The 13346-nt window shown below is 44.6% G+C and overlaps 1 long non-coding RNA gene across 1 annotated transcript in view; it reads right to left on the bottom strand.

Annotated features, from left to right (window-relative positions):
* Nucleotides 1–11910, bottom strand: part of LOC138750596 (uncharacterized) — a 43396-nt gene extending 31486 nt beyond the window's left edge. The window contains exon 1 of the long non-coding RNA XR_011349400.1: nucleotides 11818–11910. This is a non-coding gene — a long non-coding RNA (uncharacterized lncRNA). The remainder of the gene's footprint in view (nucleotides 1–11817) is intronic.
* Between the last annotated feature and the right edge of the window lie 1436 nt (nucleotides 11911–13346).

Below are 13346 nucleotides of genomic sequence, written 5' to 3'. Positions count from 1 at the left end.
GATGCCGATGTTAGGAATTTCATCCTTCCACCTGGTCGTCCAGTCCTAACCCGTGAGCAGATAAGTACATTGTCGAGATGGCGGAAGTGGACCTTCCAAGCACAAGGTGCACGTGCTGGAAATGGGAATCCAAAACAACAAAATCCCCCAGCTTGAATTTCATGTGCCTGGAGACTTTAGGGCGTTGAACCAGCAAGCGAGTCCTTGCCCATAATCCAACATTCTGTTCAACATGAAACCAGATAAAATCTTCCTTAACCAGTTTGATTGATGCTCTTCGACCAGGAAGAGATAGATTGTGAAGAGAAAATCTCCTGCCTCATACCTGCCACACAAACGGCAGAGTCCTTCCTGTTGGGGGAAAAAAAATCACAGGCCAACTTTTCACCCGATTCATCCAGGGTCACATCTTGAAGATGGAGACCAGAGTTGATCTGGTTTCACCTGATGAAATCAGCATCAGTGTGCCGTGCATGAGCCATGGCACTGAAATCGATGGCAATTGTTGGATGTAATGTCGCGCCTGGATAGGGCACCAGCCACAGCATTCGCTTTTCCTCAGATATGCTGTGTGTCCGATGAAAATTGTAGGATGAACTCCCAAGTGCCAAATCTCTCTGCGCAAATAGAGATGTGTGCTTCTACTTTCAGTATGCAGAAGAGGCTGGTGGTCTGTACAAATTGTGTAAGAATGACCTTCCAATAAAAAGCTGAAATACTGAATTGGAAATTTGGATTCATGAGAGAATTACAAATAAATTTGTTTCAAAATTGTATCTAATATTTCAAGAGGAAATTCCAAACCCAGACTTGAATAAATCAAAAGAAAGATGGGAATTGCATTTGGGAACTGAAATTGACCCTTTTTGCTTGTCTGACATTTGTTGAGACAGTAATTAATGTTTTTAATAGATTAGTTAATTACAAATTTATTCCTCAATTATATTTAATGCCATATCAATTAATTTATTGCAATTTTTTCAAATTTATGTCTTAGATGTGGCACAGAAATTGGTACGTTTATACATTCTTTCTGGTCATGTCTCAAGGTGACATCATTTTGGAAAGATGTGGGCAAGTTTTTGGAACAAATTATAATAATGTTTACCATCAACACCTGAGCATTTACTTTTGGGAAATGTATATGATTTGGAAGCCGAATTCAATTTCTCAAAGAACAATTAATTATTTTTATAAGTTGCATTGACAGTGGCCAGGAGATGTATAGCAATTCCATGGAAATCTGAATCCCATCTTAAAATTGATTGTGGGGAGGAAATGCAAAATTGTATTCCCTTAGCAAAGGTGACGTATAATATTAACTGGGTATGATACATTATTCAAAATATGGAAACCATATATAGATATGGGTTTGGATATCTAATGTATTTACTTCTCCACCCCACCACCACTTTTCATTAATCTTAATGGTTGAACCTTATCATGTTGGTTTAATTCTAATATTTTATAAATGTCCTGCCTTTCCTTTTGGGAGGGAATAGTTATCACAGGAGCTTTGAACCTAGATCTGTTTTTTTTTTCATTATACTTTTCTTCTCTTCTCACTTTTATGGACAGTACAACCATTTATTTGTTATTCTATTTTGATCAATGTATCATTTGGATACGATTCTGGTATTATATTGTACTGTATACAAAACTATAAATTTTAAAAAAAACTTAAATGTTTCACTGCGCGATAGATAGCTAAGAGTTCTTGCCCAAATGTACTATACTTTGCCTGAGCCGGTGACCGCTTGGCTGAAAAAAAACACCGGAGGTTCCAATTTCCCACAGACTCGTTGTTCGAACACTGCTCCCACAGCACTGACAGATGCATCTGTGGTAAGAGAGCAAGATCTTGGGCATTTGATGTACAACCTTAGTGACATTTGTCAGAACAGTGTTCACATCATGGAAAGCATAAATAGGATGGTCTCCCAAAGATAATGTCTTTTTGAAGCAGAGATCAGATCCTTTGAGTCGTTCAGCAAGAGGTGTAGTGGCATTCAGCAGGAAACAGCAATAAAAATTCCTCATACCTCAAAACCATCACAACTGGCCAAACGTAACAGAGGGAGGAAATTCTCAAATTTCACGCACTTTCCATTCATCAGGCAAAATACCATGTTGCATAACGCTAGCTCCCAAACATACAAGATCAGAAACACCAGAAACATTTTCCAGGGATTGATCACGGTACCACATTCCTCAAGCCTTAGAAACAATGAGATAAGGTGGCTCTTGTGCTCCACTTCATCCACACTTACAACCAGAATCTCCTCAATCAACACAAGCACCAAACAAACCCATGGACAGTGAGTTCGTGGTCCATGAACCACTGGAATTTCTGAGCTGCATTCCATAGACCGAATGGTTTTCTCAGAAACACAAACATGCCGAACGGGCGCATCTTTGTCTTTGTGACATCCAAAGACTCAAATGGAATCTAATAGTAAGCACGTTCTAGATCTATTTTGGCAAATGCAGATTTGCCATGGAGGTTTGCTGAGAAGTCTTGTAAATTTGGAATATTGTATCAGTCAGGCATGGTGGAATTGTTCAGGGGACGATCATCTCTGCAAGGCTGCCAATCTCTAGTTTGTTCAGAACCACATACAATCGTGAAGCCCAGCAGCTGTCAGATCTGTGGGCTAGGCACAATTCTTGCCATTCCAATTTTGAGATTTTAAGATAATCCGGGGTATTATAAGCCTGCGTCTCATAGACCCTGCCTTTATATGGTGGCTTATTGCATGTCTGCACACCATTATGATGGGGACACGAGGCGAGGAAAAGACTTGAGGAAGGCTTGGAAAGGGCAGGAGCCAGGTTGAAGGCTTGTCAGGCAGCAGATGGCATTGGAAGGACAATAAATGTAGCTCACTTGCATTCAAGAGCTGCAGTCCACACAACGGCATTTTGTCAAATACATCACTGAAAAATGTGACAAGAAATTCTCTCCCAAAGTGGAACTGGCCACATTTACAACAGAAAACCCACCCAAAACGATGTGAAGCTGAAATGAAATGCGAGTGACCTCTGGGCATATTTGAATAAGAGAATCATTTGTAGCTGAATGAACACATGACATATTAGCAAATCTATGTTCCTCAGGTGTTGGAGGGACAGGCACCGCTCCAGAGTCACAGATAGTTTTGGAGTTTTACACAGAGATGCCAAACTAATAACCTATTCTAACAACTGCCTGAATTGTTCCATTTTTCTCCGTTGCCTTCAATAATCTCTCCCAAATGAGAACAAGATCACAGACAAAGGAACAGAACCAGGCCACCAGGCCCATCGAATCTGCTCCGTAAACTGACACAAAACTATTTCTTGTTTTAATACTCAGTGATCTGGCTTCCACTACTGTATGTAGCAGCGGTTCCACAGATCCACGACCTTCTGGCGAAACAAGTTCTTCCTAATCTCTGTTTTAAAGGATAACCTCTAATTTTCTTGTCCTCGATTCACCCACCAAGGGAACCATCTTACCCGCATCCACCCTATCTAAACCTTTCAATGCACAAAATCCCTCCATGAGATTTCTTCTTTAACTTCCTCTACTCCAATGAATACAACCCAAGAGCTGTCGAACACTCCTTGTACGTTATCCTTTGCATTTTGGGAATCATCCTAGTCATTCTCCTCTGCACCCTCTCCAACAACATCACATCCTTTCTCAGATAGGGGGCCCAAAACTGCACACAGTACTTGAAATGAGGTCTCACCGGTGCCCCATAGAGCCTCATCAACACCTCTTTACTCTTGTACACCATTCCTCTTGAAATGAATGCCATCATAGCATTCGCTTTCTTCATGACCAATTTCACCTGGTCATTAACTTTTAGGCTTCCTTGCACAAGGACACCCAGGTCCCTTTGCACATCCAAGGTCTGAATTTTCATCCCATCCAAATAGTATGCTTCCTGTTTATTTTCACTGCCAAAATGTACAACAGTAAATTTCTTGGTGTTAAATCTTATCTGCCATCATTTTGCCCAGTTTCCTAATCTGTTTATATTCTTCTGCAACTTTACGGTTTCTCCACTTCCTACTCTGTCCCCTATCTTGGTGACCTCCACAAATTTGGCCACAAAACCATTTAAACCACAATCCAAATCATTAATTTCTTTTTCCTTGGAATATATCTATCCTGCATTCCTTTTATTACTGCCACATGCCATTCCAGAATCGATCATTACTGAACATGAACATGTTTATTGTGATAAACATCTTCTAATAAATATTCTGGGTTTAAATTTTTTAAATCATGTTGTGGTTCCTTTTCATCACCTCTTTGGAAGCTGAATTCACAAAATTTTCCAAATATTTTTTCAGCAATAATTCTGTGGTACAGAGGATTACTCATCTTTCTTAGAGGTTAAAAGTTGCATTTTGATTTTGTTGTCTCAACTGAACATTGTACAAGGTGAAGGCTGATTAAAATGGATTCAGTAATGATGGCCTTCAAACTTTGCATTTTTGCTGTGGCTTGAATGACAAACTGGTGTTTCTCCAGGGAATTAACTCATGGAAACGTTCTAAATACATGAATTGGAGATAGACCTCTGTGAAAAGTATATTGCCCATCGGCAACAATCCTTGAAAAGAGATGAATCATCACCCAACAGAGCAGCCCAGGAATAGGCCATTTGGTGAACAATATCTGTGGTGACCATGATGCTCATTGAAATTAATCCCATGTGTCAGCACATGGTCCATACACATCATCCATTCCCTCTTGTTCATGTGCCCAACTACATGCCTCTTAAATCGTGGTGATTTCACCACTATCCTGGCCATGTGGGCCAGACCCCCACCGCATTGTGCAAAACCCTGCCTCACTTGTCTCCTTTTCCCCTCTCATGTTCAATATAAGGATCGTAGTATTTTTACATCTCCCACGGGGGCTGGGAAAAAAGAAATCTATCTTCTTCAGGACTACAATAATTGGATAAATTTCAACCAGGTCATCTCTCAGCCTCCAATGCTCCAAAGAAAAGTATCCAAATTTGTCCAACTTCTCCTCAGACCCAATGCTCTATCCCAAGCAAACCCCAGATGAATTCCTTTTGTCATGCAGCAACTTCTTCTTTCTTTGGCTTGGCTTCGCGGACGAAGATTTATGGAGGGGGTAAAAGTCCAGGTCAGCTGCAGGCTCGTTTGTGGCTGATAAATCCGATGCAGGACAACCAGACACGGTTGCAGCGGCTGAAGGGGAAAATTGGTTGGTTGGGGTTGGGTGTTGGGTTTTTCCTCCTTTGCCTTTTGTCAGTGAGGTGGGCTCTGCAGTCTTCTTCAAAGGAGGTTGCTGCCCGCCAAACTGTGAGGCGCCAAGATGCACGGTTTGAGGCGATATCAGCCCACTGGCGGTGGTCAATGTGGCAGGCACCAAGAGATTTCTTTAGGCAGTCCTTGTACCTTTTCTTTGGTGCATCTCTGTCACAGTGGCCAGTGGAGAGCTCGCCATATAACACGATCTTGGGAAGGCGATGGTCCTCCATTCTGGAGACGCGACCCATCCAGCGCAGCTGGATCTTCAGCAGCGTGGACTCGATGCTGTCGACCTCTGCCATCATGAGTACTTCGACGTTAGGGATGAAAGCGCTCCAATGGATGTTGAGGATTGTGCGGAGACAACGCTGGTGGAAGCGTTCTAGGAGCCGTAGGTGATGCCGGTAGAGGACCCATGATTCGGAGCCGAACAGGAGTGTGGGTATGACAACGGCTCTGTATACGCTTATCTTTGTGAGGTTTTTCAGTTGGTTGTTTTTCCAGACTCTTTTGTGTAGTCTTCCAAAGGCGCTATTTGCCTTGGCGAGTCTGTTGTCTATCTCATTGTCGATCCTTGCATCTGATGAAATGGTGCAGCCGAGATAGGTAAACTGGTTGACCGTTTTGAGTTTTGTGTGCCCGATGGAGATGTGGGGGGGCTGGTAGTCATGGTGGGGAGCTGGCTGATGGAGGACCTCAGTTTTCTTTAGGCTGACTTCCAGGCCAAACATTTTGGCAGTTTCCGCAAAGCAGGATGTCAAGCGCTGAAGAGCTGGCTCTGAATGGGCAACTAAAGCGGCATCGTCTGCAAAGAGTAGTTCACGGACAAGTTTCTCTTGTGACTTGGTGTGAGCTTGCAGGCGCCTCAGATTGAAGAGACTGCCATCCGTGCGGTACCGGATGTAAACAGCGTCTTCATTGTTGGGGTCTTTCATTGCTTGATTCAGCATCATGCTGAAGAAGATTGAAAAGAGGGTTGGTGCGAGAACACAGCCTTGCTTCACGCCATTGTTAATGGAGAAGGGTTCAGAGAGCTCATTGCTGTATCTGACCCGACCTTGTTGGTTTTCGTGCAGTTGGATAATCATGTTGAGGAACTTTGGGGGACATCCGATGCGCTCTAGTATTTGCCAAAGCCCTTTCCTGCTCACGGTGTCGAAGGCTTTGGTGAGGTCAACAAAGGTGATGTAGAGTCCTTTGTTTTGTTCTCTGCACTTTTCTTGGAGCTGTCTGAGGGCAAAGACCATGTCAGTAGTTCCTCTGTTTGTGCGAAAGCCGCACTGTGATTCTGGGAGAATATTCTCGGCGACACTAGGTATTATTCTATTTAGTAGAATCCTAGCGAAGATTTTGCCTGCAATGGAGAGCAACGTGATTCCCCTGTAGTTTGAGCAGTCTGATTTCTCGCCTTTGTTTTTGTACAGGGTGATGATGGTGGCATCACGAAGATCCTGAGGCAGTTTTCCTTGGTCCCAACAAAGCTTGAAAAACTCATGCAGTTTGGCATGCAGAGTTTTGCCGCCAGCCTTCCAGACCTCTGGGGGGATTCCATCCATACCTGCTGCTTTGCCACTTTTCAGTTGTTCGATTGCCTTATATGTCTTATCCAGGGTGAGGACCTCTTCCAGCTCTAGCCTTAGGGGCTGTTGAGGGAGCTGGAGCAGGGCGGAATCTTGGACTGAGCGGTTGGCACTGAAAAGAGATTGGAAGTGTTCTGACCATCGGTTGAGGATGGAGATCTTGTCGCTGAGGAGGACTTTGCCGTCTGAGCTGCAGCAACTAGAATTGCAGAAAACATTCAAAATGTGGCCTAATCACATTTAATACTTAATGCCCTGCTCAATGAAGAATACTTTCTTTAACACCCTACACTTGTGTTGCCACTTTCAAGGAGCTCACGCTTGTACCCCAAGATCCCTCTTTGCAACAGTATGACAAGTCCTCTCGAAGAGCAAGGCACTTGTCCAGATTAAACTCCATCTGCCATTTCTCTGCCCACATTTAAAAGTTATCGGTTTGGAAGGGAGAATACGAGGGGAAGTGGGCGAATCAGCAGGAGAGAGAGTGAAACCTGTGGAGGGGGGAGGTGGTGGACAGGTTACATGATTTTGGAAAATTCCATATGCATACTATCGAGTCACAAATGCAATAAGAGATGGTTCCTCTGGATTTGATCTCACCCTGACAATGGAGGAGGCAGAAGACAAAGGTCAGTGTGGGAATGGAATGGAACTTAAAACAGCTTGTGACCATGAGCCAAGATGGCCATTGTGATCAAATTGGAGGTGCTCAGCCAATCTGTCATTTACTCTGCATTGGGTTTCCTGCCACAGAGAGAACAGACATGGTTGGAGGAGGTGATTTTGAAACTTTACCCTGCATGAGAATCCCTCGATGGTGGTAAATGATGTAGATTGCAGGAGAAAATGACCGAGGAGGGGGAGGAATTAGGAGTCTGTAATTAGTTGAAAGATCCTACTGCAAGATTCATCAACAACGAGTAGTAAAGTAGCTTCAGTCTATTCTCCCTCTCAGAAAGATTTAGTTAATAAACAAAACAATCTTTCAGCACAGCCAGGGGCAAAAGGTCTCTTAATTTATTCTTACAATCAACAGACTTTGAAATTACCCACCGTAAATGCCTCAAAATTCAATTCACTTCTGGTGGAAGTATAAGAGCCAGTGGCTTGCTTAATCAGATTAGCCTTATTCTGAGTTTCCATTTTGACTTTCACACCATCAAATGCAAGCCCCAGTTTTGTTCCCCAACTATTTTCTATCCTTACCCTCTTTGCAACCTCATCTACCTGAAATTGGAACAAACAACAGCTAATTTTGCCATGTATAAATCAAAATAATTTACCCACAGTTTCACATCACTGTAGCCACTGAGGGATAACTTGTGCCCATCAGGAAACTGCACCACCCACTACAGGGTGCTATTTACCTTGGTGTTAATGACTCTTTTCCAGTGTTACTTTCAGACATAATGACATATTCAACATGCACAATATTTATTTTCTTACTGACCAGAACTATAAAGCATTGTGTAAAAAGGTAAAAAACTCAAGTCAACCAGGAGATACAAATTTCTGACTGCAATGTTGCTGTCCAAATTTGCTACATTATTGAAGTCTCACAGTGTTTACAACAGATATTCAAATCAAGCAATAACAGAAATAACAGAATATTACAGCCCAGTACAAGCCCTTTGGCCCACGATGTTTTGTTGATCTTGATATTATTAACAAAAAAAAAACCCTGTAGCAGCTACTGCGGTAGATGCTACTAAATAAAGGAAAACACATACAAAGGTAGTCAACTCAAGACTGGTTTATTGCAGACATACAGACCTTTTATTCCCTGCCTCTCAATGAGAACATTAGTGAACACCTGGTCCAGAGGACCAGCAGGTTAAAGCTACCAGCCATTTGTTCCCCGTGCCTTTAGGCAGGGGCTTCATCTGATCCACTCACTGTACTTTGGTGCCCAGCACTGTTAGCCTGTGACGTGTCAGGTAAGTCTGTGAACTGACGGTGGCATTGCGTCCGCTACAACCCTGTTTTTCTTTCACCCATGTAAACCTGTCTTAGAGTCTCTTAAATGCACCTTACGCGATATTGTAATGGATAAATATATTTGGAGAATTTGGTAATATTTGGGATTTTGGTAAGATTTAGAGTAGGTTACATACATACACAAACATACATTATAAAACATTTTATTTGAAAGACTGAAGAAATATTGAAGATCTCTGGAGAAAGTTATTCACATTCACAAGTTGGTGTTAGTCGAACTGATGTCATAAAATGAATGACCATTGTTTGGAAATGGAGCCAGGATGGCTACAAGTACTTTTCTGCAGGGTGCTTAGAGGAAAGTCACACGTGGGTTTTGTTTATCTAACAACAGCTTGAGCAGAAGAAAGAACTCCTGTTGTTTGGAATAAGAGGAATAGAACTATGTAGTAGCTTGCAAAAATAAGTTACCATCTGGAAAATCCTGATGGGGCAAGTTTCATCATCCAGATATTGAGATGACTAATGAAGGTACCTCAGTTGTGGAAATCCTGGAACAACAAATCTTTAAAAACCCTACAAGAACCTTCTGAGCGGGAAACATTTACCTTTTGAGCACCAAAACCTGGTGAAATTTAGAAACGTTCAATTCTGTGCACAGCAGAAGAATTGCCTGCATCCAGATAACTTGGAAGAAGGAGAAGTGAGATTGAACAATATCTGCTTGGATAATGACATTGGGAATGTTCAAAGTAGGAAATGGGTTCTACCAGCAGGAGTTTCTATTTGACAAAAAATATTGATAGGTGGCTGGCAACATACGTTTCTTAAAAATTAATACTCTACCCTCTCCCTCCCTAAACCACATTCAGCCCCATGACATCTTTCTACGTTGCATTACTGGGACCACCAAGGACCTGACCCATTTCCCATCTCTCCTTACAATGCCAATATGGCAGCTGCCATTAAGAACTGACACATCATATGCAAGATGAACATCATCATGACATCCTGCTTAAAAAGAAGGGTCAACAAACCTTCCTAATTTTGTCACTACATTTTTATTTCGATTCTCATGGGGCATGAGCAAAAAATGTCCCATCCATTGGCTCACCAAATTATGAGTAAAATCATGATCCCTGTTCAAGAAAACCCATAACCTTCAATGGTACACAGATAATCTAGGAAGAATTTTGTAATAAAGTTGAATGAAACATTGAAAGAATTTCCCGCTTATAAACACTGAGATTGTAGCATGCCAAGAGACCAGGTGAGCAAAAAGAGGCCAAATCTCTGCAACACTCGGATAGTCCAAGATGGCACGGACTCCCCTTCACTGCCAAGAAGGAGCCCGCACCTAGCACCATGTATGGGCTGAGGAGCCCTACACTTCCACGTAGAGGCAGACAGTTGGAGAGTGACGCCATGACACAATGACGTAAAGCTGGAAGTCAGGGAGTACGTCACCAGAAGTGGGTGGGCCAGCGAGCACACATGGGGAATTTAAAACAGTAAAGCCAGTCTTTGGTTTACTCTCACCTTGGGTGGATGTCTCTTTATTTGGTAGCGCTGCCACAGCGGATGCTACAAGGCGATAACTTCTTACTTGCTGCAACCAAACAGGTCTGCATGATACACTAACCTAAATAGAAAACATGTCCAGAAATCCCAGAGATCATAAATTCAAAAGGATTGGTGAAATATTTACCCTGTATTTTTAACACCAAAGTACCTATATTTTTAAGCTATTCGGACAGGTAACTGAGAAACATTACATTTTAAACACATGGTATGCCAGGATCAGAAGGATTGGAGCATTATTGTTCAAAAGACACAACTTTTAAAATAATATCATCTAACTTTATGAAGAATGTGATACTACAACAGGAACAACGGATGGAATCAGACACATTCTATGAACATTTGGAAGCAAAAAAAAATGGATTGGTTTTCCATCCCTTCCTAAGCGACCCAATGACCCCAAGTCCTTCCCGACTTGCGACCGCAATGGAACTCAAAAGTTCAGTCAGATACCACAATGGTCGCGTCGGAGTTTTGCCCCCGTGCGAGGAACCCTGAAGTCTTAGAGCCTATTTTTAAAATCAAATGATTTTCAAAGGTGAACAGAGACACAGGACACGTAAAACCCAAAATGTGCGGATTGACTTTGTGATTCAGTTTCTCAGGGTCCATCGGTTGGGGAAGCCATCTTAATTTCAGTGCGCATGCGCGACTTGTGGCTTTGCTGAGTGGCCCGTCAGTCGGCACGTGCGTATCAGCCGCACATGCGCAAACCCAACTCCAAGTCGCGAATCCACCGCGCATGCGCCAACCAGACTTCCAAAACTTCTTCTTGCCCCTCCCCCGCCCCTTCCCGCTGCCAGTTACCCCACGGCCTCCGGCCTCGCCCTGTCGGCGCCATCAGGCCTCGCACCGACGCCTCGGCTCCACCCAAACACCCCGCCGGTACCGGCCACTCCCGGGTGGGGCCCAGCGGGCTGCTCGTCGCCCGTTTTCCCTGGACCGCGCGGCTGAGGAAGGTTCCGGCGCCTCCGCCAACTTCCTCCCATTCGCGCCCGCGGCGACGCGACGGACCCCGAGCAGACGACGTCGCCGCCAACGTCCCGCCTCCTCACAGCAAGAGCCAATCAGCCCGCGAACCCACCCATCAATCCAACCCGACCCCAGCGTCTCCTCCAATAGCGGCCTCACCGAATCAACCCTTGACTCGCGCAACTACTTGTCCTGGTGAATGTCTATTGCTGCTGGGTTTTGGGGTCCTTTGGGCTCATAACACCATAGTCTGGTGACGTACATGGACCTCCTTCCCACTCCATCCATTTTGGACCCCCACATGAAGAGGGAAACTGCTCCAGCCAGGGCAGAGGTGTGTGAGATGGGCCTGGTGGGAGATGGGGGTTTGGAGATGGGCCTGGTAGGTGACAGGGGACAGTATTGGGGATGAACCCAGAGGATGGAGACCACCCCCGGAGCTCCGGTTCACCAATGGGTCACTCACCTTGGCCCACGGTCGTGCGTTGATCTGCGGGAATGTGAATTAGATGCAGTTGAGGTTCATCTCCCGGGTCTGCTCCCTGGTTGAGGTCCCCAACACCTGTTGGGACAGAAACCACTTTCACCACTGGCTCGGGGTGGAGCAACAGGAGGGTGACAAGGGGAGGGGATGCAATGTATGCGTACCAGGTCAGGGACATGGGACGAGCCCAAGAACTGGAGTGGTGGTGAAGGCTGAAATCTTAGGGGCATTTAAAAGGCTCACCAAGTGTCACAATTTCCCAATAACCAATCGGCTGCTTAGACTTTAAGAAATGTCTTCAATGAAAATTAAATATTTGGAATTCTCTACCCTATTGAATGTGACTGTGCACCTGGCTGGAGGTATTTGGACATACTATATAAACCTTGCTAAGTGCCAGTGCAGGTTGGAAACGTTCGACTTCCTTGGGGGTCAAATCAACAGGCACGGAACTAAATCCTGCTTGAAAAGGTAGAGGATGTTCAGTGCTTCCCCAAACCCCGCATAATGAAGGGGCTGCAAGAATTCACTGGTACCATTAATTTTTATCACCGATTCATACCGGTAGTGGCCCACATCATTCGGAGAAAGGTAAAGACATTACCTGGGACAATGAGGATTTGGAGGCGTTCCAGAAGGCCAAGGACGCACTGGCCAACACAACCCTTGTGGTACACGCCAGGCCAGAGACACCCACCACTCTCACAGTAGATGCTTCCAGCACAGCAGTAGAGGGTGCACTGGAGCAATTCATCGAAGGGGAATGGCAGCCTCTGTCCTTCTTTAGCAGACACCTCTGGCCACCTGAACTCAAATACAGTGTGTTTGACTGAGAGCAATTGGTGCTGTACCTGGCAGTCAGGCACTTAAAGTATTTTTGGAAGGTAAACAATTCAGTGTCTTCATGGACTAGAAGCCATTAACTTTTGCCTTCCATAAAGTGTTGGACCTGTGGTTGGCCAAGCAGCAGCGACTCCTCTCATATGAGTCTGAGTTCACTACAGACATTCAACACATCGTGGGTGACGCACTGCCCCACCCCCGCAATCAAGTCTGACCAGGCCCTGTCCCAGTGAATAGACTACTTAGCCCTCGGCAGGGGACGGCAGTACGACCCTGAGATCCTTGCAAGCAAGACAGCAGTGTCCAGGCTCAGGCTGGAGGATGTTAACATCGACCCTGGTAAGTAGACGCTCCTCTGCGGCATTCCAATGGCAAACCCCACCTCATCCTGCCGACAGCATGGAGATGGCAGTTTTATGATGAGGTGCACAACCTGACGCACCCGGCCATCAGTACTGTCAAAATGGTGGTCAATAGGTTTGTCTTGCTGAGCCTTCAGAAACAGGTTGTCAGTGGGCCAAGGCCTGTACACTTTGCCAGATGACCAAAATGCAGACATACATGAAGGCACCACCCCAGACATTCGAGCCAGCACCACATAGGTTCAGCCACATCTACAATGACATTGTAGGGTCACTACCGGCCTCCCAAGGGATGAGTTACCTTCT

Source organism: Narcine bancroftii, unplaced genomic scaffold, assembly GCF_036971445.1.
Source record: "Narcine bancroftii isolate sNarBan1 unplaced genomic scaffold, sNarBan1.hap1 Scaffold_185, whole genome shotgun sequence".
In the NCBI taxonomy this organism is placed as follows: Eukaryota; Metazoa; Chordata; class Chondrichthyes; order Torpediniformes; family Narcinidae; genus Narcine; species Narcine bancroftii.
This window is presented reverse-complemented; position numbering and strand designations above follow the sequence as displayed.